This window comes from Sminthopsis crassicaudata, chromosome 6, assembly GCF_048593235.1.
Source record: "Sminthopsis crassicaudata isolate SCR6 chromosome 6, ASM4859323v1, whole genome shotgun sequence".
Lineage (NCBI taxonomy): Eukaryota > Metazoa > Chordata > Mammalia > Dasyuromorphia > Dasyuridae > Sminthopsis > Sminthopsis crassicaudata.
The window spans coordinates 208,588,719-208,612,319 of NC_133622.1; the positions used below are offsets into that span (position 1 = coordinate 208,588,719).

The 23,601-nt window shown below is 40.4% G+C and overlaps 1 protein-coding gene across 4 annotated transcripts in view; it reads right to left on the bottom strand.

Annotated features, from left to right (window-relative positions):
• The window catches only part of BTBD10 (BTB domain containing 10), an 82,766-nt gene extending 69,996 nt beyond the window's left edge, over nt 1-12,770 (bottom strand). Inside the window, exon 1 of one of the 4 annotated variants that reach the window (XM_074273151.1) lies at nt 12,127-12,770. The gene's annotated coding sequence lies outside the window, so the exon portion shown is untranslated. Of the gene's footprint in view, nt 1-11,631; nt 11,816-12,126 lie in introns of those variants that run through there. The other 3 variants (XM_074273148.1, XM_074273152.1, XM_074273153.1) reach the window with 3 other exon arrangements.
• Nucleotides 12,771-23,601: the final 10,831 nt, after the last annotated feature.

The window sequence follows — 23,601 nt, forward strand, 5'->3', positions numbered from 1 at the left end:
TTTCTAATTCTTTGTCACCACTCAGAAAGCTGCTCTAAATATATTTGTACACATAGGTCCTTTTCCTTTTTGTTTATCTCTTTGGGATACTGATCCCAAATGGTGGTATTGCTTGTTTTAGAGCCTTTGGGGAATAATTTAAAATAGCACTCCAGAATGGTTGAATCAGTTCACAACTCCACCAACAGTCTCATTTTTCCCACATTCCACATCCATCATTTTCCTTTTTTGTAATATTAACCAACATAATGGTACCTCAGAGTTACTATATTTACATTTCTCTAATAGTGATTTAGAGAATTTTTTCATATGACTATAATAGTTTTGATTATTTCATCTGAAAGCTCAGAGGACTTTCTGAGAGTTACTTTTTTACTTGACCAAATCTGCCTTTTAAGGAATTTATCAGTGTATTTTTGTGCCTCTTTTTACTCTTTGGCCTATTCTATATAGGTAAGGTGTTATTTCCTTTGTGCTATCTTTACCAAACTGTTGTATAATGATCTCTTCATGATTTTTTTTTGCATCATTCTCATTTCTTTTCTCAATTTTTCTTCTTCCTTTCTCTTTTGATATTCAAAAATTTTTATGAGCTGCAGGAATTTTGGGGGGCCTTAAACCAATTCACTTTTTTTCAAGGCTTTGACTATATAGCTGTTTTGACATTATTTTTTTCTGAATTTATGTTTTGAGCTTCCTAATCAATATAACTTTCTATGCTCATTTTCCCACCCTATTTCTTGCCTTTTTTAACTTTATATTAAAGTTGGGCCTTTACTTTCAGGGTAGAAGGGGCATTGTTCCAAGCTTCACATATTTTGTAAAGCTGTTTTCAGAACTTGTTTTGGGAGCCTATAAGTTTTCAATTCTTCTAAGGTTGCCACCTGTAACTATAAATGGAGATTGTCCTAAGTGTTCCTGTTATGGGCCAGAACTTGAAACAAGGTGCTAAGTCAGTGGAATTGATAGTGCTTAACAATTCTCTAGTTCAGTAATGTACTTAGTACTTACTATAGTTCCACAAGATTCACACCTATGATGAGAAAGGATAAGCTCAGACAAGCTCAGCCAGAAGAACTAGGGAAGACCAGAGAAGGGATGGCAGTCCTCTTGCCTCCCCCCACAGAAACGAAGACACATTCAGTAGGACCTCAAGAAGCTGGCAGAATCAGAGAAGACAAAGGACTGGCAGCAGGAGCTTAAACATAAAACAGATACTGAGAAAAGGATAAAAAGGTATGTTTTTTGGAAGTAGTGGTATTTGTTTCCCTAGTGATGATTTAGTTTAGCATCAGCTTTGAGCATTATTTCCTCAGTGAATGACAGTTCAGAATTTGGTTTAGTTAGTAAGGTTTTTTGGAAATAGTACTTGAAAATAGATATCATGATATTTCATAACTGGGATGAGATGAACTTGTGTTTTAAAAGGGCTAGTAGGTGTAAATTACTGTATCCATTGTCAATGATATTTGAAAGATACTGAGAATGGGAAAGATATCCTAGAACTAAGTAAGGGCAAATGTCTTGATGTTCAAAACAATAGTATTCTATTATATTTATAACTTGTTTAACTATTTCCCAGTCGATAGGCATCCTTCTCAGATTTTTATTCTTTGCCACGTCAAAAAGAACTATAAATATTTTTGTGTATCTTTGTTTTCTGGAGTTTGTTTTGCTGAGGACTAATCCCTCTCTTAATTTGTCTTCTCTGTAATTTTCCTTTTGAATGAAATGTATTTCTGTACCCAACTATGTATATATGTTCTTTCATCCTTTGGCCACTTAAGATGAGAATTAATTACAAATTACATATTTGTGTAGACTTCTGGTTGTATAGACAAGGGCTTGTTGTCCCTTGCTCTTTAGAGGACCAAAATGATTTCACTGTTAGAGTCCAGTGTGTCCAATTGTGGCTGATCAGGCCAATTCAAGCTCAGAATGCTTTCCCATAGTTTGGGCACAAATAGTTCCTACGATATTTGGGATAGATTCTCTATGTATTTCACATTTCTTCTGAGCTAATTCAGTTCTGCTTTATTAAAAGAATACAGCACCTTCTCTAATGTGGTATTCCAGTGTCTTCCATGTTATACAATTAATCCTAAAGTTCTTAAGAGGGACTTAGAGAGTGTCCTTATTTTGCTTTTTCTGACCACCTTATGAGCACTTACTCTTCATACAATAGTCTTTTTGGTAAGGGTACATTTGGGATTCGAACAATGTGGCCAACCCAATGGAGTTGTGGCCTCTGCAGTAGTTTGGATGCTTGGCACTTTGGTTTGAGAAAGACCTCAGTGTCTGGTATCTTATCCTGCCAGGTGATCTTCGTTATCTTTTAAAGCCAATTCAAATGGAATTGATTTTGAGTTTCCTGGCATGATGCTGGTAACTGTCCAGGTTTCACAAGTATACAGCAAAGAGGTCAACACAACGGGGCTCTGTAGACCTTCAGTTTAATAGTCTAATATTTATCCTGTCCCACACTTTCTTTCAGAACCTGTCAAAATGTATGATTCTATGATCTAATGTGGGTCTTAACGATTGTAAAAAGGTAGCCAGGTATGAAAGGAAACAGACTAAGACTAAAAGAAGAATAGCACAAGAGAAGAATGCAATATTAAATAGCATTTAAATTAATGAATAATACTACAGGTAGAAGCAAAAAAAAAAGAGGTAAAAAGGATAAAAAGCACCAAAAGAACTCAAAAAATGATAAACATTCTAAAGAGGGCTTCTTTTTTTAAAAACATAATTAAAAGAAAAAGCTTTGGATGAAGATAATGTCATGTTACCCCCTCCATCTCTCCCACATTTTTCTGTGGATTGCTCCCATTAATCAATAAATATATAATAATAATTAACATTTATATGACACTATGTTCTAGGCTCTGTGACAAGCATTTTGCATTATCTCACTTTATCCTTACAATAATCCTGAGAGGTAGATGCTATTATTATTGTCCCTACTTTACAAATGGGGAAATTGAGGCAAAAAGAGGTTAAATGACTTGCTCCTCAAAGACTTTACAATGTAATGGAAACAACAAGCAAATAAATATGTACAAAACATGTTGTACTATATAATAGGATAAGTAAAAAAATAATGAAAAGAGGAAAAGCACCAGAATTCAGAAAGGATTTGAAGGATGCCAAGGAAGCCAACACAGAAATGAGGAGGGAAAGCATTCTAGGCATGGGAGACTGCCAGGGAAAATATCTAGAAAAGAGAGACTGAGTGTCTTGTTCATAGAACAGCAATGAGGCTGGTAGTAGATCACAAAATACATAGCATGATTAAGATTTAGGACTTAAGAAAGGTTAAGAGGACTAGATTATGAAAGGCTCTGAACAAGAAACAGAAGATTTTAGATTTGATCCTAGAAGTGAAAAGGAACCACTGAAGTTTAATGTGGGGGAAGACTGGGGGAGTTGTTAAACAGTCAGACCTATACTTTATTAAAATTATTTTGGTGCCTGATTTCAGAGTAGATTGGAGAAGGTGAAACTTAAGGCAGGCAGGACCATCAGCAGGCTAATCACAAGAGTCCAAGTATGAGTTTCTTAGCACAAGCATCAAAATGGTAGCAGTATCAATGGACAGAAGGGGTTATATTAAAGAAATATTGCCAAGGTGAATTCAAGACTATTCCCTTTAAGATATGACCTAATCGAGTTCTACTCAATGAATTAAATATTCACTAAGCACCCTCCTATGGGCCAGGCACTGTGCAAGGCCTAGGGACACAAGTATAAAGAATAAAATAATTTCTACACTCAAGGAGCTTAACAGGGGAAAGGTGTGTGTATACACACACATATGCAAGCATTTATGTTTAAGACATTATAACAATAAAATTTATATAATACTATGTGCCAGATACAACGAAAGTGTTATATATTGATATAAGTGCTATTATTATAAAATATGTAATGTAAAATGAATAAACACAAACATATGCAAAGTAATTAAACACAAATTAGTTTGGGAGTGAAGGCACTAGGATTCTAAGGGGCTATGGGGAGATTAGAAAAGGATGCATGCAGAAGATGCTTGAGCAATGTCTTAAGGAAGAGAAGAATTCTAAGAGATCTAAGAGGCATTATAAAAATGTGGAATGGCCAGTTGAAAGGCATGGAACTAGGAGATGGTATATCTTGAATGAAAAACCCAAAGAAAGTCAGTTTGACTAGACTGCTTTTTTGAGGGGGAATAGGGAGCTGGGAGAAATAAGCAACAACTAATATCTAGTGAGCAGTCAGTCAATAAGCATTTACTATGTACCAGGTACAATAACAATACTGGAGATACAAAAGATAGTCCCCCTCTACTCTTAAGAAGCTAAGCCAAATGGGAGATGAAATGTAAACAACTATGTACAAGCAGATAAACTGGAAGTAATCAAGAGACAAAATATTAGAATAGAGATCAGAAAAGGCTTCCAATACAAGGTAGGATTCTGGTTGGCATTTCAAACAGATGAAGATATCAGGAGAAGAAACGTCTTTGTCAAGTCATATCAACAACTATTTATTTAGCGCACCCATTAAAGGTCAAGTACTGTGCCAGGTCCTAAGGATACAAAAAAAAAAAAAAAAAAAAGGCAAAAAAGCCCACACTCTAATAGGAAAGACTACATGCAAACCACCATATACAAAACAAGGTATCAACAAAACAAATTAGAGAAAACCCCAGAGAGAAGTCATTAAGATTAAGGAGAACTAAAAAAAGCTTGCAGAGCCTTCAGATGATATTTGAGAAAAAGTCCATAAAACTGAGATGGTGAAATAAGGAGGAAAAGTACTTGAAATTTGGTAGATAGCCAATGAAAATGTCTGGAGTTGAAAGATAATATGTCATATGAGAATTCAGAAAGATGCCAGTGTTACTGGATTGCCAGTGGATTGAAATACACTGGGTGGAAGAAGGGTTTGGGGGGGAGGTAGGAGAAAGGAAGAGAGGGTATATGATCAGAGTTATGCTTTAAGAAAATCAAATGGACATCTGAGTTGAGGATGGATAGAAGTAGGGACAGACTGGAGTCAGATGATCAGATTTTTCTCTCCTCTCTCCACCTCCTAGATTCATAGGCTTTCATTAATTATGCCTCATTTTCAATTGTATCAGGCCCTATTTGGGTTTGTTTGTTGTTATTGCTTTTTTCAAAGACACTGGGTTTGCCATTTCCTTTTACAGCTCATTTTACAGATGAGTAAACAAGTAAGGTTATCTGACTTGTCCAGGATCACATAGCCAGGAGGTGTCTGAGGTCAGCTTTGAACTCAGAAGATGAGTTCCCTACTCCAAGGCAAGGCACTCTATTCACTGTACCACACCTAGTTGCCCAATTCTGCTATGGCTATTGTAATAGTCCAGGCATAAAGTGATGAGAGCCTACACGGGCAGGGTAGCAGGGTTGGAGGAAAGTCTATATGAGAGATGTTATACAGATAAAATCAACAGAACTTGGCAACTGATTAGGTATGGGAAGTGAAAATGAGGAGTTAGCTGAGGAAGTCACCTAAGTGAGCTATTGGGAGGATGGTGGGACCTTCAACAGTAAAACAGAACTTTAATCATGAAAAGTTAGTTAATAACAGTAAAGAGATGTCCACAATACCATGAGGAACACCAGAGGTTAGTGTAATTAGATCTAAGAGTACAGTATGAAGGAGAGGACCAGTTAGGAAGGGCCAGGAAGCACCCCTACCCAGAATGCTCTGGCTTCCCTGACTTCAATTCCTAACTACAATTCCATCTTCTTAAAGAAGCCTTTCCCATCTCCTCTTAATCCTAGAGCCTTTTCTCTCAATTACTTTCTATTAATTTTATGTATACAGCTTTCTTTGTAACTAAATAATACTGGGATAGAGAGGAGGAGAGAGAAAAATGTAAGGTGACTGGGGTAAGGGGAGATCTGAAGAGCTTTAAACACCCAATAATTTATATCTGGTCCTAAGGTAATAAAGAGGCACAGAAGTTTACGTGAATCAGGTCACTTTAAAGAACAATATGCCTATATTCCATTTTCCATCTATGTGTGAGGACATATTTCAGATAAATGTTAATGGAAATTTATGAAATTTATCGCTACCACTAGATCAAATCTACCTCCCTTATTACAATGAGAGCTCCTGGAGGGCAGGAACTGTATTTGTCTTTTTTTTTTTTTTTTTTTTTTTTTTTGTATTCCCAGAGATTAGCACAGTTTGCTGATTTTAGGCATGTCTAATTCTTTGTGACACCATTTGACATTTTCTTGGCAAAGGTACTGGAATGATTTGCCATTTCCTTTTCCAGTTTATTTTACAGATGAGGAAACTGAGGTAAATAGGAATAAGTGATTGGCCAGAGTCACACAGGCTGGAGTTGAACTCAGGTATTCCTGACTCTATGTCCAATACTCTATTCACTTCATTATTGAGCTGTCCAAATTAGAACACAGTAAGAGCTTAATAAATGTTTGTTGAATGATATCACCTAAATCCCCTAATTGGCTTTCCTACCTTGTCTCATCCAATCATCATCTAAATTACTGCAGAACTGATAATTATAAAGCAGTTTTTAACCATAGTACACCCCTTCAAGACACTAGCAGTTTTCTAATAATTTTAGAGTCAAGTCAGGTCATAGGCTCAAAGATCTAGAGAAGAAATATAACTGAAGAGGTCATTAAATTCCAAGCCCCTCGTTTTATAGACAAGCCATCTAGATTCAGAAAGGTTAAATACTTTTCCTGAGGTCACAAAAATAACAAGGGTCTGAAGTAAGATTCGAGCCCACATCTTCCTGACTCTAAGGCCAAGGTCCACACAGGAGACAGACACATCCTGAGTCTCAGGAGACATTTCTTTTCTTTATTTAAAGTCCTTCAGGATTTGACTCCAACCAACCTTTACAGCCTCATTATATATTGTATCTCTCTTCCTACATCTGATGGGCCGCCAAATTAGCTATCCTGCTGCTCCTCACACATGCTGTTCCATCTGTCATGTCCGGGGTTCAAAATGTTCTCTCCTTACTGCTTCTCAGAATTCCAAGTTTCCTGAAATTCAGATGCCATCACCTACATGGATTGTTCCTTCCTGATCCCCTCAGCTCAATTTTCTGGGTTCTTTCCATAAATAAGAAAAAAAAATTCCCTATACCTGCTGATCTAAATGTATGTTGTCTCCTAAAATAAACTGTAAATGCCTTGAAAGCAGATATTGTTTCACATTAAATTCTTCTTGGGCCCCTTTCCCGGATCTTTATCTGAGTCATGCCCTCTAACTGGAGGTATCCCTCATAAGTCTGTGTGGCATTCTCTTCACTTCTCCCTTCCTTCCTTTGGTGATCCCATCAGCTTCCACGATTTAATGGCCATGTCCATGCTGATGATTCTGAAATCTATCAATCCTATACTGAGTTCCAACTTTCTTATTTCCAAAAGCCTTTCAAGTAGGTCAAATAGAACTTCCAATAGACATCTTAGATTCAACAAGTTCAAAACAGAACTCATCATTCCACTCTGTCCTCCTCACCTAACTTCCCTATTACTGTCAAGAGCAATATAATCCTCTCAGCCTCCCAGGCTCACAACTGATGGGCCATTTTTGGCTCCTCACTCTCTCGTGTTCTATTATCCAGTTTATTATTAAGGCCTGTCAAATTCATAATTGCAATGTCTTCTTAAATCTGTCCCCTCCTTGGACACTGCCTACAGGTGTTTATTACTTGACAGGAACCATTCTAATAAGAGTGCCTCAAGTCTCTTCCAACTCCTATTGTCTTCTATTCAGTCACCAAAGGCATTTTCCTAAGGTACAGATTCCTGTCACCTCCCTACCTGTGATTCCAATAGAACCACTACTTCAGGAACAAAGGAACACACTACATGTGTTCCCCATCATCCCCAGGACAAATACAAAATCCTCTGTTTGATATATTCAAAGCTTTTATTAACCCAGTACCCTCCTATCTTTCCAGTCTTAATTCTTACTCCTACCATGTACTCTTTTACCTTGTGGCACTTACATTTTGGCTGTTCTATGAATAGGACACTCCACCTCTTGGGTCCTGGCATTCTCTCTGGCCGTCCCTCATGCACAGAATGCTCTCCTCCTTAACTTTACCTACTAGCTTCCCAGGGATCCTTTAAGTACCAAATAAAATACTACCTTCAGGAATCCAATTAATTATATTGCCTTCCTTCTCAATTATTTCCTACTTAATCTATATATAGTTTGCTTTGTTCCCCCTATTATATCCTGAGCTCTTTGAGAGCAAAGGACTCTTTTGCCTCTTTTGTATCTTTAATACTTAGCATAGTACCTGCACTTAGTAGGCATTTAAATATTTCCTTTTTTTGTCCTTTCATCCTCAGTAACTGGGACAATGTCTGGCACATCCTTAATGGTTCATAAAGGTCTGGTAATTAAATCATCTTAACATCTTCAAATATCAACCACCTCAACTGTTTTATTCTTCCAATAAATCTTTTCATGGTCCCCTTTAAGGATAGTTAATGTAGCAATAGTACTAATCTTGGAGTCACAATTCCTTGATTTGAGTGCTGACTCCAATATTTAGTACCCATGTAACTCCTAGATAAATCACAAACTTTGACAACTTTGGGCAATGAGAATTTATTAAGTATTTTCCTACTGAAAATCAGAACAGTGGCTTAAGTGCTACAGATAGATTCTAAGTTACAATACTCTGTGGTCAAAAATCAGTTGTGAAATTCGAATGAAATAACATATAAAATCTCAAGGTTTGACACTATTCTGAATTAAGTTTAATTAGAAATTTAAACATTTTCTCCTTGAGTATCATCTTCCTCAATTCTAGGGGATCATATAAACAAAGGCTTTGTTTGCAAACACAAGCTCCGGGTTTTTTCCCCCTGAGGCAACTGGGTTTAAGTGACTTGTCCAGGGTCACACAGCTAAGAAGTGTTAAGTTTCTGAGGCCAGATTTGAACTCAGGTTCTCCTGACTTCAGGGATGGTGCTTTATCCCTGTGCCACCTAACTGATCCCTTTTGAGTTTTTTTTTTAATTAATTTTGTTGACACTTTTTTCTACCTTTATTCTTTATTCAAAGGAATAGGCAGGGAAATAAAGAGTGATGTAAAAACAAAAATTATTAATAAAAATGGGATTAAAAATTAACATTAAAAAGAGTTCTTCCTTATTCTAAGCTGAAAGCTGTCTACATCACATTACCTACCCATTATTAAGTCAAAAGTTCTTTAAGAGCTTACTATGTGCCATGCACTCCAGGAAGCCCTTTAGAGAGAATAAATCTAAATTTCCCCCTTTTCCATATCATAGCTCTTCAAATTTTAAGAGATCTATCAATTTCATTAAAAGCCTGGAAAGACTTCTATGAACTAATGCTGAGTGGAAGTAAGCAGAACCAAGATAACATTGATCACAGTTCAGCAAGATCATCAACTATGACAGACTTCGTCCCAGCAATGCAGTGATCCAAGACAATTCCAAAAGACTTGGGATAGAAAAATACCCTCTACATCCAGAGAGGAGACTATGGAGGTTTAATGTGAATCAATACATAGTTATCTTCACCTTTTTTTTCTATTTGTTTGCTTGCTTGCTTTTGCTTTCTTGTGTTTTTTTTCCCTGTTCTGATTTTTCTTGCACAACATGACAAACATGGAAATATGTTTAAAAGGATTTGCACATATGTAACCTATATCAGTTTGCTTGCTGTCTTGTGAAAGGTAAGATAGGGAGGAGGGAAAATTTTGAAACACAAAGTTTTACAGAAATAAACATTGAAAACTATCTTTACGTACATTTGGAAAAACAAAATACTATTGAGAAAAAAAAAAACTAGAAAAGAACCCACACGTACAAAAATATTTATAGCAGCTCTTTTTGTGATAGCAAAGAATTAGAAATTGAAGAGAGATTCATTAAGTAGGGAATGGCTGAAGAAGTTGGAGTCTAAGAATGTAATGGAATACTATTGTGCAATAAGACATGATGAGCAAGCAAATTTCAGAAAAACCTAGAAAACCTAAAATGAACTGATGCTGAGTGAAGTAAGGAGAACCGGAAGAACACTCTTAAACTGCAACATCAACATTAAGCAAAGATCAACTAGGACTGACTTAGCTCTTTTCAACAATACAATGATCCATAACAATTCCTAAAGTCTCATGATGGAAAATGCTATCCAAGTCCAGAAAAAGGACTATGGAATCTGAATGCACATGGAAGCATCCTGTTTTCACTTTTTTTTTTTTTTTTGGGGGGGGGTTCTTTACCATTTTTCTCTTTTGTTCTGTTTCTTCTTTTAAATCATGACTAATGAGGAAATCTGTTTAACATGATTTTATACAGAGATCACATATATCAGAAGTCTTGTGGAGTAGGGCTGATACAGGGGTTGGGCCTTCTGTGGCTGAAGGGAGGCAAAGGTGAAGGCCAAATTGGGCTGATTTACTGGTCGCAGCAGTAAGACCTAGTAATGCTAAGGTATCACTATTTGTTATAAGGATTTGTTGAATATCTCAAGAGTTACTATGTCTTTGGGAGAGCAGTGAATGGGGAGGGAGGTGAAAAATTTGAAACTCTACATCTTGCAAAAAAGTAACATTGAAAATTTATCTTTACATAATTGCATACATAATTTATCTTTACTATTAATTGCAAAGACACAGAGAGGGAGAGTGTAACAAAGCAAGGAGAAGAGAGAGCCATCACGTTATTCACTGCCTAATACCCACCTGCTCCAACATCTTTCCTCTAGACAATCTTTCTTTGGACATACTCCTCGTCAATGTCCTCCTTAAAATGCAGCACTGGATACTCTGCTATGAGCTGAGGACTTTAAGAATCCATCAGAACTATGACCCATCTCCTAATTCAGGGTGTAATAGTTCTGTAAATCCAACCTGATTCCTATCAAATCAACTCAAGGATTCTTTCCCGAGGACTCCAGGTAAACTAAGCTTGCCCCCTTTCAGTACTTAGCAACAGCTGAATTCTCATTCTAAGTGGAGCTGTGTGTAATACAATTTGGGGATATCTGTGTATTTCTGATCCCATTAGAGTGCTTCCTCTCAGATTGGCCTAGTTAATATCAACTCTTCTGTCATGTTTCCATCCACAGACATATGTAACATACACATAACACACACAGGTGCAGAATACACCTCGTACCTATGTGTGTAACCTGCACACATTTTACACATGTGTATAACATGCGTGTGGTTTTCTGTAGATGCAGGCTACACACTGTCTATATGTGTGTCCCATACGTAGTTATAGATGTGTATTTCTATGCTATATTCAAGTGTATGGAGAACAGCCAGGGGACAAAGCAGATCAAATCTGACCCCAGATCCTTCCGAGCTGAGTAGCCCCGGGAAAGTCACTTTATCCCGTTTACCTCAGTTTCCCCATCTGTAAAATGAGCTGGAAAGAGAAATGACAAACTGCCCCGAAAATCTCAATGGGGTCACCGAGAGCCGGACCCAAGAGAACGCGACACACGTGCATCCCAGTTACAGGAATAATAGGACTCCGCGAGAGCCACCCCCCCCCCCAACAAACCCGCTCACGCTCCCGACCCCGGGAGAGCGCCGGCGGGGGTGCCGGAGCCCACAGCCGGCGCTCACACCTGCTACCGCGAGGCGGACGCGTCCACACCCAGCCCGGGTCCCACGGCGCCTCCGGGTGCCGCGAGCGGCACCAAGGGATGGACGAGGCGCCGGACGGCTCCAAGGAGGGCGGGGGAGCCCCACGTGAGGTTGCTGTCACTGAACCCAACAGGGCGGCCGTGGGCAGGTTTCACATCCGCGGGTTCCCCGGGAGCCCTTCCCCCTCCCCGGGCCGCGCCCCCATTGTGATGCCAACCGGCTCTTCTCCCCGCCGACGTGAGAATGACTGCGGGGGGGAGGGGTCGGGGCGTGGAGAAGGAACACGAGTGGGTCTGTCTGAAGAGAAGACGAGAAGCTTGGGTTCCCCCAGCCGCCCAGCAAGGGGGAAGACCGGGGACCCCAGGCCGTCCCCACAACGTCTGCCCCCACCCCGCCCCCAGTCTCCCGGGTCCATACTGCGGCACCGCCCCTCAGGTGCTCCCTCCCTCCCGACCCAGCCCGCCGCGCTCCCCTACCTGCAGGAGGCCCGGACGCGTCGGCGGGGGTCGGGGGGCCGCGGGCGGGCAGCGGCAGTGGGAGCGGCGCCTCCTAGCTCGCAGCCCGGGGAATCGCCCCTCCTCAGCCGGCGCGGCCGCGGCGGCCACTGCTGAGGCAGGAGCTGCCAGGGCCAGCCCAGGAGATTGCAGGCCGGCTCCGCTTCCTCCTCTCGCGAGAGCCTGTGGGCCAGAAAAAGCCAGGGCTGCCGCGCTCTCGCGAGAGGCCTCGGCACCGGAGCCGTAGCGGGAGGAGTGGCGGGAGGGAGGCCGTTGCTGAGGGGCGGGACCCCTGGGCGGGGCCTGTCCTTAAACGACGCCGCCCCGCCCCGCTCCGAGTCAGCTGGCCAGTGACGCTCCGTGGGGCCTCTAGAGGCTCGCGTGCTCTCAGGTCACAGTTGAGTTTCCGGGGTGGGGGTGACCCCCAAGGTTTCCTCTGTCCCGCATCTCGCTTCGAGAAGCCCACAGCTTCCCAAAGCCATGGACCCTCGCGTGGAGGCCATAGTGGCTCTGATCGAGCTCGTGCGCAGACTGGGCGTGGGCCACGGCCCGGCCAAGGGAGAGCGGGACGACCTCCTCGGGGGAGGAGGGGACCTCCGGGGCAAGACGCCCGACTGCAAGGCCCCGGGTGACCACCCCGGCAGGCCGGCGCCGCGTGCCAGGGCTCCCGCGGCCGGCGGGTCCTTGCTAGTCCGAGACCTCGGCGCCCCGGACGGCGCCGCCCGGGTCCAGGAAGCGGCGCTCCGCCTGCAGAGCCTCCCGAGCCGCGATCCCCGCCGCGTCGAATGGGAGCCGCCGCGAGTGGGTCCCAGGACCGCCCCGGCCGGCGCCCCGTCGCTCCGGGACCACATCGAAAAGCTGGTGAAGAACCAGTGCGCCCTGCACGAGTCTCAGAAGTCCCTGCAGCTGGCCATCAAGGACCTGTCCGGCAAGGTGGACGTGCTAGCCAGGACAATTCCATGCGCGCTGGACTCCATCACCAACACCCAGACCAACCTGGGCAAGAACCTGAGCTACCTCGGGAGGCAGCTGTCCTCCATGGAGTCGGCCCTGGATCGCTTTCAGGCCAGGACGAGCCCCGCGGCCAAGCCGGACGTGGCCTCGGCCCCCGGGCCCGATCGGGCCGACCTCTACCCTCTGCGGGACGGCGCCGGGGGCGGCTTTATCTTTGATTAACGCATTAAAGTTTTAACTTTCAAAGGATAACCCGGGAGGGCTGGAGGGACTTCCTGCCCCAAGCCCAGCCAGCTTCGGGTACGGGGGCGGGGAAGGAGGGAAGTTCAGTCGGCTCCCGAAGGGTCCCTCCTCAGCTTGTGTTCTGCCCGGGGCAGGAGGAGGGGCCTCACCGTGCTCCCGAAAAAAAGTCCGAGACGTTGGATGGAGGGGGTCTCGGGCGGGGCGGGGGAGGGGGGAATCTGCGAGGACAGTCGCGTTCTGCGGTGGAAGATCTAAGTATATGGTTATCCCTCAAGAAAACCCGGAAGGAGAAAATAAATTATTGGGGAGGGCCAGATGGAGAGAGGCGAGGGGCTAAGCCTGGCCTTTCTCTTATTAAAAGCAGAAACTCTTCTACCATTAGAGTAGTGCCTCAGGGGCCCTTCTGCCTATAACTGAGAAGAGGGCAAGCCTCCAGTATGGAAATGCATGCAAGATAGACAAGCACGCACACTCCCGCACAAAAATACATGGTAAATACAAATATATCTGTAGTAGGACTGCCCTGCAGGCAAGGCTAGGGGAGTGTTACAACAAAGTGTGTGGCCTGCCCAGCGACCTCCCTGCAGCAGTGGGGGAGAGGCGGGACCCTTTCCCACTATGGCAAGCTTGAGCTTGTGGTGGTCAAAGCAGGCGCATGTATCTACCCAAGCCTGCATTTGGGGTTGTCTCTAGTGTTTTAATGTGTTTCTAAACGCAGGTCCCCGAGTAGGGAAATGAAACGGTTTCCAACCTTAAAGGGAACCTCATGAGTTCCACCCTAGAAATCCTGGTTCCCTCAGTCAGCCAAGAGGCAGCAGGTGAATGTTCTGTCAACTCTCCCGGTGCTCCTCTGAGATCACTGAGAGGAAGGAAAAGTGTCAGCATGGTCTGGCTTTGAAGACATGGACCTAGAGAGATGGTTCAGAGGTGAAATGAGAAATGCGTATTTAGCAGTCTCACAAATGGCTTCCAGAAGAGTATAATAGTAATATTACTCCTTAAGACTATCAAAGAATGCTTGTGAATCTTTTAGAGTGTTTTGTATAGAGAAAATAGGTAGCCATATACCTGATGATGTTTGAATATTGAGTACCTCATTTCTCCCCCAATTTGGAGGACACTCTAGATGTAAGCCAAGATCTTAGCTTCATTACTCCAGGTTAGAGGTGTAAAGCTGAACCAAAAGTGAGGAAGAAAAAACCTTGTCCCTTTATGAGCCAGGCTCCCCAAGAATGAACCCAGTCCACATTCAAGGGTGCAGAGCTAAAAAGGGCTCCCTTAAAGAGAAAAAGGAATCCTACAAGATGCAATTAAGGAGAGAATGAATTCGGGGTACATGAGATTAGGGAGTGGCTGTTGTCCATGACACCATTTGGGGTTTTCTTGGGAGAGATACTGGAATGGGTTTGCAATATTTCCTCTATTTCATTTTATAGTTAAGGAAAATAAGTGATTCCCCCATGGTCATACAAGCCAGTAAATGTCTAAAGACAGATTTGAACTTCAGAAGATGTTCTCTTGATTCCAGGTTGGGCATTTTATCCACTGTGTCATCTGTCTTGGAGGGGGTGGCTAAAGTAAAGGCAAAAAAAAATCAGACATTAAACACCTACTATGTGAAAGGCCCTTTGCAAGATAGGCACTTTGAACAAGAAAAGGGGAAAAAACTCTGAACTCAAGGATCTCACCTTTTAATGCGAAAGACAGACAACATACAAAGAGTTAATGTCAGTACATGACATATGAGCTAAATGGGAGGTAATCTCCGAAGACATTAGCAGTAGGGAAATAGGAAAGGCTTCTTGCGGGAAATGGATTTGAGATGTCTTGAAGCCAAGAGACAGCAGAAGAGGGAGCATTGTGGGTATGGTCAGAGAAAAGGATGAGTCAGGAGAGATCTTCATGTGGGGGAAAAAGGGAACAGATAGCAAAAAGACTGAAAATGATATGGTACTTGTGCTTTTAAAATATTACTAGGGAAATGGGGACTTGACAGTTGATTATTCATTTGATATTTGATTATTTTGACATTGATATTCATTATTCACTTATTATTCAATATAAATAAAATGGACTCAAAGCAGAAAGACTAAGCCAGCAAGCATAAGTTGTCAAGGACCTATACTAGGATGTCAATTCTGAGTGAAGAAAAGGGGATATATAAGATAGATTGTAAAATAATGGGTAACTGATATATAGGTTGAATGGAAATAAGGAGAAAGACTAGTTGGTGGAAAGACACCTAGGTTTCAAGTCTGGGTCCATGGGAAGAGGATGGTGCCCTCGCCAGTAGTAGAAAAGAAAGAAGGGAGGTTTTTAGAGGAAAAGGTAATGAGTTCTGTTTTGGACATGTAGCTTTTTAAGATGTTGATGTGACTAAAACTACCCTGAAATTTCACCTTACACCTACACTTAGACTAGCAAAAGATGAGAACCAGTGTTGAAGGAATTGTGAAGAGATAAACACACGTGCATTGAGAATCAAGCTATGAATCATCACTGCAAACATCCATTTTGGAAAAGACTTTGCAATTAATGGAAATAAAGTGACTAAAACATCCATACCCTTTGATCCAGAGATTCCACTCTAAAACATATACTCCAAGGAGGTCATTAATAAGAAATATGTATTGATAGCACTTTTTATAATAGCAAAAAATTGGAAATACTAACATGCCTGTTGACTTGGGACAGTTTAAGCAAATATATGTAATATGTTATGCTGTAAGAAATTATGACTGTTGAACAAAGCATGGACCTATGAGCAGAAGGAAAGGGCAAACTGGTCTCTTTGCCAAGACCTCCTCAGATAGGGTCGTAGTTGCATTTGGGTGAACAATAAAAACCCTCTCAAACAGATGAAGAAAACAGGCCAAAAATCAACTTGTTCATGTTCACACAGGTATTAAAGTTGCACTATACAGAGTCCAAATAGAAAATTCCCTATAAATGTTTAAGAGCCTCCAATGCCCCTATTTGTGAGTCATCTGAATACATGAAATCTGGGCACATGGTAGAGCTTCTTAAATGAAATCTATAATCACTTAAAAAGTTTGATCTATTCCCATAAGAAAAATCAAGTGGATGAAAAATACTTATTGTCCAGACTATGAGATGCAGTTAGATTGACAAGTCATAGAGTCAGTCCCCTAGAATATTTACCTTGGACAGACACTAGGGATGGAAATTCCTGGAATTGAGCAAGAAGTTTGGTTACTTTGGGGAAACTTTATGGTTTTAATGAATCTAAGTCTCTTCTTGAAACGGATCCATCTATTCATCAATATTATGCTGATGATGTTGTATGACTGTGAGTCATGTAGTAAAACCATCGTCTGCAAAGAATTAAAGTAAATGACCACCCAAAGGTCATCATAGTTGCATGATGGGTGTGAGTAGGCTGCAATGTACCACCAAAAAGAAAAATGCACATCATCACTATTAAGGATGTGATCAGAAGAAGAGGAGGGCTGGTCATAAAACAAAAATGAACAATAGTGGACAACAGTGGACAACCTTCAAACATTGTTTTACAAGATGAATCAATATAAGGCAGCATAGCATACTGAATATAGTTGGAATTGGAGTCAGGAAGTTCTCATTTAAATCCCACCTCTGCTACAAATAGGCCATGTGATCCTGAGCAAATCATATAATCAATCCCTTGATGCCCCCATTGACTCCTAACCTTAAATGCTTAGAAGCTACCTGGCTGCATCAGTTGAGGGAGTTTTCTCATGGGGAGTTCTCTACACCAAAAGAATCACAGGTTTAATTCTGTTCCTTTCCATCAATAGATTTAGCAGAAGGCTTCCAGCACATCAAGAAAACCTAGAATCTAGTCCTATGAAGACATGGCTGCTCCATTGGAGGGAATACTAGCATTGATGTGATGACAGATTCATTGAATCTTGTGGCTAAAACATAAATTTCACTAAAAGTATTTTGAGGGATATGCATCTAAGGAAACAAATGAATTGATTTTAAGTAGGGCCCCCAAAAAAGTAAAGTTTAAAGCAAAGCCTTCCAAAGCAGCTTTAGGGAGATGCCTATAAGAAAGACAACAGTTTTGCCATCTTATAACAAAAGTGTGCTGCCATATGTTTAATAAATGTATGTTGAATTGGAATAGAGATAACAGGGAACTCTGACCCCTGAACTTAGAGTCCAAATCCATATGAAGGATGTGCCATTCCTTTCCATAAAAATGTCAAAGACTATTTTATGTCTATCCAGGTGACAGTTGTACTCTACTAGTCATATCTCTTTAAGAATTAGGGGGAGGGGGCAGCTAAGTGGCGCGAGGGGGCAGCTAGGTGGCGCAAGGGGGCAGTTAGGTGGTGCAGTGGATAGAGCACCAGCCCTGAATTCAGGAGGACCCTTCAAATCTGGTCTCAGAGACTTAACACTTCCTAGCTGTGTGACCCTGGGCACTTAACCCCAGCCTCAAAAAAAAAAAAAAAAAAAAAAAAAAAAAAGAATTAGGGGGGGCCTAAGAATTCTGGGAGATGACTATGAACCACTACATAGAATTCCCAATCCCTCTATTTTTGTCCACCTGCATTTTTTATTTCCTTCTTAGGCTAATTGTACACTATTTCAAAGTCTGATTCTTTTTGTACAGCAAAATAACTGTTTGGACAAGTATACATATATTGTATTTAACTTATACTTTAACATATTTAACGCCCCACCCCTGCCATCTGGGGGAAGAGGTGGGGGGAAGGAAGGGGAAAGTTGGAAGAAAAGATTTTGCAATTGTCAATGCTGAAAAATTGCCCATGCATATATCTTGTAAATAAAAAGCTATAAAAAAAAAAATTAGGGGGGCTTTCCCTTTCCTTGAAGTTCCCTGACCAAAGTATTTTGAGCTGCCCAGTTAAAAGTTTTATTCAGTGGAAGAATGTAGCAATACAGCTTGCTCAGAGATTTACTAGGGACTGCTAAATTGCTGATCCTTTCTGGCTTACTCTGCTTATATCTTTTCTGTCAAAAACATGATTTACATGCAATTAAATCCATAACCAGAAGGAATTTAAAAACCTATTTGTGTCTACTTTGTTGTTTATCGAGATAAAATGAAAGATAATCTCAAAAGGGAAATATGTCTAACCCAGTTATCCTAGTTGCAACACTTTGCAGTTGAAATGTTTAAGACTTAGAATTTCATCATTGTAAGAGGCCTAGTTTTTAAATTCCTCAAAACTAAAAGAAATATTACACCTTGGACTTTGTCTTCACTCGAAACTTCTCAACTTCCAAAATCTTAAGCAGAGCTTTCCTCCTTGGCTACTTGCCTGGTTCCTACAATTCCTTCCTTTCTTCTGGCTACTTCCTCTGCTTTCTGCTTTCCTATTCCTCTATGTTCCTGATCTCTAGCTACTTCATTAAATTTTTTCCTGTTTCCTAATCTACCAGTCCTCTTCTAGCTTCATCTAATTTCCTATCCTGGCCTGGATTCTATGGCCTTGCAGAGAGCCTAAAATTCCATCCCTTAATTTTAGGCCTTTCCCATCTTGTAAATCCTGAGCCCTGCCCAGAGAGCACTAATCTAGAAAGTCTTGAAACTGCTGGCAGGATTTATCATAGCTTTATGCTATTTGACTTTAGGTCATCTGCATAGATCTTATTTATCTATTCTTGTTCAGTCACATCCAACTTTTCTTCTGAAGGGTTTTCATGATAAAGATACTGGAGTAGTTTGCCATTTCCTCTTCCAATAAATTAAGGCAAAGTTGCTTAGACTTGTCTAGGGTCACATAGCTATGTGTCTGAGGTTGGATTTGAACTCAGGTATTCCTTACTCCAGGCCCAGTGCCTGCCTATCTTCTCTTGTTGATTCCCTATCCCCAGTTCACCATCCCTGTTATTTTCTAGATCAAACTGATACTTAGTCCTATATGTGTTGTTTGCCCCATTAGGATGTAAGCTTGAGAACAGGGACTATCTTGGCTTTTATATTTGCAATCAATCAATAAATAAACATGTATTAAACATCTATGCTGTTACAGTATTTAGTAAATAGTAAGCATTAATAAATGCTTTTACACTCATTAACCTTCCATTTCCTCACTGTCAACAGACATTTCCTACTGAGGAAATAAATTGACCTGCATACATTCATATACATTCACAGACACCTCAGAAAATATTACCATTCCCCTTCAAAAGTTATTTTCTTAAGCATCCACAATCCTTCTCTCTGAGAGAGAGATTTTCCTTTATGACTTGCTGTTTCCCTCATTCAGTCTTTCTTTCACATGGTCAATCTGTCCATCTCATTTAACTTATAAATAATCTCAGTTCTCCCCTATCCTAAAATTTGTTCAGTCATTTCAATAATGTCTGACTCTTCAAGACCCCATTTGGGGTGTTCTTGGCAATGATACTAGAGTATAACATTTCCTTCTTCAGCTTATTTTACAGATGAGAAAACTGAGGCAAATGAGATTAATCAACTTGCCTGGAGCCACATAGTTTGTGTCTGAGGCCACATATAACATCAAGAAGATGGGTCTTCCTGATTCTGAACCTGATACTTGAGGCACTGCACCATCTAGTTTCCTTTATCCTAAAACTCCAATGACAAAAATTCAACCTCAAGAAGTTAGCTTAATGCCATTAAGAACTAGATACTTGAAATGAAATTGTCCATTATCACCATTATTATCCAATATTGTACTAGAAATGTTAGCTTTAGCATTGAGAGAAAAGAAATAATTGAAGGAATTACATTAGATAAATGAGGAAATAAAATCACTCTTTGTAGATATATATTTAAAGAATCCTAGAGAATCACTAAAACTACTAGAAACAACTTCAACAAAGTTGGAGGATATAAAATAAACCCATATAAATCATCAGTATTTCTATATGTTACCAACAAAGATTAGCAGCAAGGATAGAGAAATCCCACTTAAAATAACTATATAATATAAAATATTTGGAGTCTGCCTACTAAGACAAAGCCAAGATCTATATGAACACAATTACAAAGAAAAAGGTACTTGATAAATTTATTGAATGAATAAAAATTAAAGAAATTATTCATTTTGAGTAGGACCAGGAGATCATTGTGTGCTTCAACAATACTATATGATGATCAATTCTGATGGATGTGGCCCTCTTCAATAATGAGATGAACCAAATAAGTTCCAATGGAGCAGTAATGAACTGAACCATCGAAAGAACTCTAGGAGATGACTATGAACCACTACATAGAATTCCCAATTCCTCTATTTTTGTCTGCCTGCATTTTTTATTTCCTTCACAGGCTAATGGTACACTATTTCAAAGTCTGATTCTTTTTGGGCAGCAAAACAACTGGTTGGACATGTATACATATATTATATTTAATTTATACTTTAACATATTGGTCAGCCTGTCATGGGGGGGAGGGCAGGGAAGGAGAGGAAAAATTAGAAGAAAAGGTTTGGCAATTGTCAGTGTTGTAAAATTACCCATGCATATATCTGGTAAATAAAAACTATTAAAAAAAAAAAAGAAAATTTTCATTTCCATTCAGTTGGTAGCCTTAGATTTTTAAGTTCCATTTTAATGTCACTATCAGATGTCCGTTTTGCTTAAATCCAAACACTTGAAAGTCATGACATCATCTTCCCAAAGTCATGTTTCCTCTTCTAGAGTGGAGGATAAACAACAATCCATGAATAAAAGGGGACTCAATTGGCCAGTTCCAGCAGAACAATACTGCTCCCTCCTTCCTGTCCTTCCTTCCTTTTCCCCTCCTTCCCTCCCTTACTTCCTTGCTTCTTTCCTTCCTTTCTTTCCTCCTTTCCTTCCTTCCCTCCCTCCCTTCCTTCCTTCCTTTCTTCTTTCCTTCCTCCTGACCTTCCTTCTCTTCTTCTCTCCCTCCCTTCTTCCCTCTTTCTCTCCTTTCCCTTTCTCCATATAGAGAATCATACCAATTATTTGCAATGTATATATATATATATACTCTGACGAATATAAATTTTGATCTCTTAAACCTCACAAGATAGCTTTTACATTTTACAGGTCTTCAGGACCATGGCTAAAACCCAAATCTTTTTGGCTCTCATTGATTGACCAACCATAGGTCCCAGCTAGACCCCCTCTTGATCACTGTTTGGGCCCTGAGTGGCTCACATAGAAGGTAAATAGCAGTTGTTTCTGTTTTGGCCAGAAACCCTGAAAAATCCCCTCCCTGATTTATTTATTTATTGAGGTAAAAGAGGCTATTTCTTCCCGAATTTCTAAGATAGCCTTAATCACTGATTGTGTGACCTAACTCAAACAGATCTGTTAAAGACATTACCTTAAAAAGGCTAAATTCTCCCATTGCATCCCAGGCCATCTCCAGTCTCCCTGATCTCTATCTTTTCACTGGAACCAGATGGCTTTGGAGGAGAAAGTGCAGCTGGTGACCTTGCACAGCCCTCTAATGTGGACTTTGACAAAGCTCAGCTTGCTATTATCAAACAAAACCAAGCTCCAGACTATCCTATTTATATAGAATTACTGTGAGGATGGAACGCTCTATCACCCTCCATAGTCTATCTCTCCAACCTCTGGGCGGCTTTAAACAACCTTTGGAATATTGAATAGTATGTCTTTTAGATAATCTGGGACCTGGTGAGCAGGTGCATGTGCCCCCTTGATCTCTGAGCTACCAAATTCTTTCTTGGTACTTTCCCTCCTCCCCTGGGAAACCCCCAAGGTTGTATTCCCCCTATAAAAGCTGTCGCCACTGTGAAGATCTTTGCTACTTTTCAGGACTAAACACTATGAGCTTCTCTCCCTCATAGTGCCTTCCTTTTAAAGGCATCTTAGCCTTACTCTACCATACTATTATAGCTAACTGGTTAAACTTGTCAACTTGTCCATGGATCTAACCTGCCAGTCAAGGGCATACTCAGCATATTTTTTAATGGATTCTTTCAAACTTTTTTTCTTTGGTAACCCTATTACTCTCCCAAATTTATTTCTTATTTGCCACTCCTGGTGCCTATTGTACATCTTTCATTTTATCTGTAATCTCTTCTCCTAAAAAACCCTATCTTTTTGGCAAAGAGATGGCTATTGTGAATTTGTCACCTGTTTATCTCAAACTAGCAGTTGCTACCCTGACCTTATTACCTCCCTCACTTAAATCCAATTCACTTGTGTGTCATGGCGTCCCCTTCCTGATGTCATGGTCCTCATAGAGAATGAAGGACAAACAGCAACAATAGCCTCATCACTTCTCACCTAGACTATAAACATGGTCCTTTCTGCTTTAAGGCTCAATTCTCTCTCCTCTAGTCCACTCTCAACACAGATTACAAATTGATTTTCTTTTATGTATACTTTGGATACTCCATAAACTCCAGTGACTCCTCGTTGCTTTTTGGATCAAATATAAACTCCTTTGTTTGACTTTTAAAGATCTCTGTAACCTGGTTTCTGATCCCTTTGATTCTAAGATCAAATGAAATAATATTTGTAAAATTATTTAGTAAAATACTATACTAAAAAAAAAAAAAATCTGGCACTTTGTAGGAACTTAATTGTTGTGCCACAGTTCTCTTTTAAAGTCCTGACCCAGTTTCCCTAATTGTCCTATTTAGTTACTCTGCCTCAGGCTATAATCATTCCCTTTAACGTTTGATAGGATAAAGGTCTTATATCTTAGACCTTAGGCTATACTTATTTCCTCTTAATGTTTGATGGGATAAAAATCTTTATCCATTTTCGACATCATTAGAATATCGGGAGCCTCTCCAGTGACTCCCTAAATGTTATCCTAGGTTCCTCCCCCCATTAGGTCATCCCCATCCAGGTACCTCCCCCATTAGGTCATTGTTACCCCAGTGGCACAACATAATAAATATTTGTTCCCTTTCCCCCCACCAATACCTTTTCAATAGCATATTACCTCTTGCATTCACTCTGCAATCCAGCCAAACTATCCCTCTTAGTTATTCAAACATTGTATTCTATCCCATTTCTATTTCCTATTTCACTATCTATCCCTTTCCCTTTCTCTCTTCACCTCTGTCTCACAGACCATCTCTTTCAAGACCACCCCTGGTACCAACTTCTACATGAAACCTTTCTTGATTAACCCCAATTGCTAATGCCTTCACTCTTTTAAAAAAAGTTTTTAATGATATTTATTATTTTATCATTATTCACATATAAAATATATTTCATTATATATAATAAACATAATTCTTTATTATTATTTTATTATTTATTTATTATTACCTGTAATATTTATTCCCTTGAAATTTGTTCTGT